Here is a 4,111-nt window from a genome sequence, read left to right as displayed (position 1 = left end):
GTAGTGTCATGGCTTGGGCTAGAATGTTCGGCTGCTTCTGGAACATTCTCACTAATCTTTACTGATGATGGACTCATGATGGAGCAGCAGAATGAATTCAGAGGTTTACAGGAACATTCTGACCACAGATTTACAGAGAAATGCATCCGAATGAATCAGGAGGAACTTCATCATGCAGCAAGACAACGATCCAAAACACACTTCCACCTCAACACAGGACTTCATCAGGGGGAAAGTGGAAGGTTTTAGACTGGACAAGTCCATCACCAGACCTTCACCCAACTGATCAGCATCTCACCTCCTGAAGAGGAGACTGAAGGGAGAAACCCCCCGAAACAAACAACTACTGAAAGAAGCTGCAGAAAAACCTGGAGAAGCTTCACAGAAGAAGAAACCAGCAGTCTGGTGTCAGTGAGTCACAGACTTGATGCAGTTATTACGAGTGATGGATATACAACCCAATATTAAGTGTTCTTTATTTTAATTTACTTCGACTATCTGTTCCTATACTTTTTGCTCATCTAAAAATTGTGTTGCTGATACAAAAAGTTCTGTTTTATGTTGTTTAACACGTCTAGATGTAAAAACCTGGAAATAAATAAAAGCTGAAATCGTAAACTCTCGTCTCAGATCCATCTTTTCATCTCAAACCCAAATGTCTTTGGTGTTCAGCACACACTAATGACCGGGCCTTGTGTTCCAGTAGTTTCGGAGGGGACTGTATATAGATTATTTATTTATTTTCTCCATGAGTCACCGGTCTCCTGCTCAGCTGATGAACCCTGAGAAGGAAGCTTTAAACTGCAGTCACCTGAAGCTCGAACCTGAAGACCTAACATGGAGAATTAAAACTAATAAGATGTGAATTTATTAATTCACGCTCAGTAGTGTGTATAACACAGTTTTAATCATTATTAAGAATGCAGCTATTAGTTATTTTTACGTAACAGATCACCAGTTCTGTAGCATTGAACATACACAACTGATTATCATGATACTTTACAGAAACCTGTTGCTGAGTCACTTCCCCTTTAACCAAAACTCGTCCGTGTTATCATGAGGCATCATGGTTACATTGTAACATCTTTAACGAACAGGGACAAAAAGGGAACAAGTATTTAGTTTTTGTTTTACTGTGTATCCAAGTGCTGCGTCTGACTCACACAGCTGTGTGAAATAGCCAGATAGTCAGGAACGTTGTATACTGTGGTATTACTACAGTTAGAAATTAATATTTATAAAATATTACAGAGGAATTTCCCAAAATGATGATTATTGTTGGAATTTTTTTATATTTCTTTCTTGCTTCCTGCCCTTCCCTTTTTCTTACTTTTTAGTCTCTCTCCTTTTCTTTCTTTATTTCTCCTTTATTTTTAAATCTTTCCTCGCTTTCCCCATTTGCACCTTCCCCCTTTCTTTTTTTCTATTTACCTTCTTCTTATTTTCATTAATCATCCCTTCATCATTTATTCCTTTCTTTCTTTCTTTGCATATTTAGTTACAACCCCAATTCCAAAAAAGTTGGGACAGTATGGAAAATGCTAATGAAAACAAAGAGGAGTGATGTGTAAATGTACTTTGACTTGTATTTAAACAAAAGACGTATTAAGACGAGGTATTTGATGTTTTACGTAATGAACTGCATAGTTTTTTGAAGATAAATGTTTATTTTGAAAATGATGCATGCAACACGTTCCAAAAAAGTTGGGACGGGGTAGTTTAGGACTAATAGTGATGTGAGAAGTTGAAATAAGAAGGTGATGTGAAACAGGTGAGGCGATCGTCTAATCATAGTATATAAGGAGCCTCCAGAAAAGGCAGAGCCCTTCAAGAGCAAGGACAGGTCAAGTCTTGCCAATCTGCCAACAGATGCATCAGCGAATAATCCAACACTTTAGAAGAAAATTCCCCAAAGACAAATCGGTAGGATTTTGGGTGTTTCACCTTCTACAGTGCACAATATAATTAAAGATTCAAGGAATCCGGTCAAATTTCGGTGCGTAAAGGACAAGGCCGAAAACCACTTGCGCGTGGTTTTCGGAAAAAAAAAAACAAATGCGCGTGAAAAAAAAAACAAATGTGGAAAACAAATGCGCGTGATCTCCGATCCCTCAGAAGTCACTGTCTTAAAAACCCTCATGAGTCTGTAATGGAGATCCTGACATGGGCTCGGGAATACTTTGGTAAACCTTTGTCAGTCTACACCATTCGCCGCTGCATCCACAGATGCAAGTTAAGACTTTACTATGCAAAGCAGAAGCCATACATCAACACTGTCCAGAAGCTCCGCCCACTTCTCTGGGCTTGGTCTCATCTGAGATGGACAGCAGCACAGTGGAATCATGTTTTGTGGTCTGATGAGTCGATGTTTCAAATAGTTTTTGGACAAAACAGCGTCGTGTTTTCTGGGCCGAAGAGGAAAAGGACCGTCCGAGCTGTTATCAGTGTCAGGTCCAAAAGCCAGTGTCTCTCATGGTATGGGGGCGTGTCCGTGCACATGGCATATGTAACCTGCACATCTGTGAGGGCAGCATTAATGCAGAAAGATATGTACACATTTTGGAGAAATATATGCTGCCATCATGAGCAGGACAACACCAAACCACATTCTGCCCAGATTACAAGCGCATGGTCGCGTAAGCAGAGAGTGAGGGTGCGAGCGTGGCCTGCTGCAGTCCCGACCTGTTTCCCATTGAGAATGTGTGGTGTATTATGAAGCGCAAAATAAGGCGACGAAGTCCTCGTACAGTTGCACAGCTGAAGAAATGTGTAATGGATGACTGGAGGAAAATTCCGCTCGCTAAACTTAACCAACTGGAGTCTTCACTCAGCGTCCAAACGCTTCATAAGTGTTATTAAAAGAAAAGGTGATGATACACAGCGGTAAACAGTCGACTGTCCCAACTGTTTTGGCGTGTGTTGTAGTCACCAGATTTGAAACGAGTGTATGTTTTCAAAAATAAATTAAAATTCACAAAGTAAAACAAATAATGTTAACAATGTGATTTCAGTATAGTACAGCGTGAACTGAAATTTCAAACAACTCTTTGTCTTTTTTTTTTTTTTTTGCATTTTTCATACTGTCCCAACTTTTTTGGAATTGGGGTTGTAGACAAATCCGCATGTGCATAAATAAATGTAAACCTCTTAGGATACAATTTAAAATAAAACTGTATATAAACTCAATAAGAATAGTAAGTACTCGACTGGTGAAGATGAACTGGGATATGTACAGGTGTAAACGCGACCCTGTTTGATCCTAGCGTCTTACCTTAAATGTTACTTGATCTAACTTCAAAGCCAGAGAGGATTGTGGGATTTTCCTAATTGTTTTGTATAGGATTGTTGCCTTGTTGAGAACACCAGCTGCAGAAGCTCAACACAAGTTTCTCCAGGACTGATTAACGGGATATTTGAACCATGTGAATATTTTTACTGTTGAAAAGAACAATACATCAGTAGATAAAAGCATTACTTTATTTCTATTCAAACCTCCGCATGAGCGACTCCACAGAACAATCAAATGTCTAATAGCGCCGGAGGTGAAGGGAAATGTGAGGAGCCTACAAAGCATGTGTGTGAAAGCTGAGCTGTAACTCTCTCTCTCTCTCACCGTGGTTTATAGGAAGACTTCAATCGAACAGATTTGCTGACCTTTACACATTTTAATTGTTTTGAAGGGTGCCAATAATTATGTGGTACTCTTAAAAATAATGAGTAAAAAATGACTGTATAAAATAAACAGAACACACAATGATTCCAAAACATCACAGAGTTTTAAATCTTTAAACATTTAAAGATGTTCATGATGAATGACTCTTCTCACAAGGACTGATTTACAATCTCTCCCTCTCTTCCTTTTCTTTGTCTCTCTCCACTCTCCTTTTTCTCCTTCTTTGTCTCACTCTCCACTCTCCCTTTTCTCCTTTTTTGTCTCTCTCTCAACTCTTCTTTTTCTTCCCTCTCTTCATTTTCTTTGTCTCTTCCTTTCCTGTTTCTCCCTCTCTTCCTTTTCTTTCTTGGTCTCCCCTGGATTGTTCTCTTTTCCTTTGTTTATTTCTTTCTTTTTAAGGGGAACCCCTGAAGCTTTTTAAATTAATTCTCCACCCCT

This window comes from Ictalurus furcatus, chromosome 11, assembly GCF_023375685.1.
Source record: "Ictalurus furcatus strain D&B chromosome 11, Billie_1.0, whole genome shotgun sequence".
In the NCBI taxonomy this organism is placed as follows: Eukaryota; Metazoa; Chordata; class Actinopteri; order Siluriformes; family Ictaluridae; genus Ictalurus; species Ictalurus furcatus.
The sequence above is the reverse complement of the archived record's forward strand: the minus strand, read 5'-3'. Positions refer to the sequence as shown.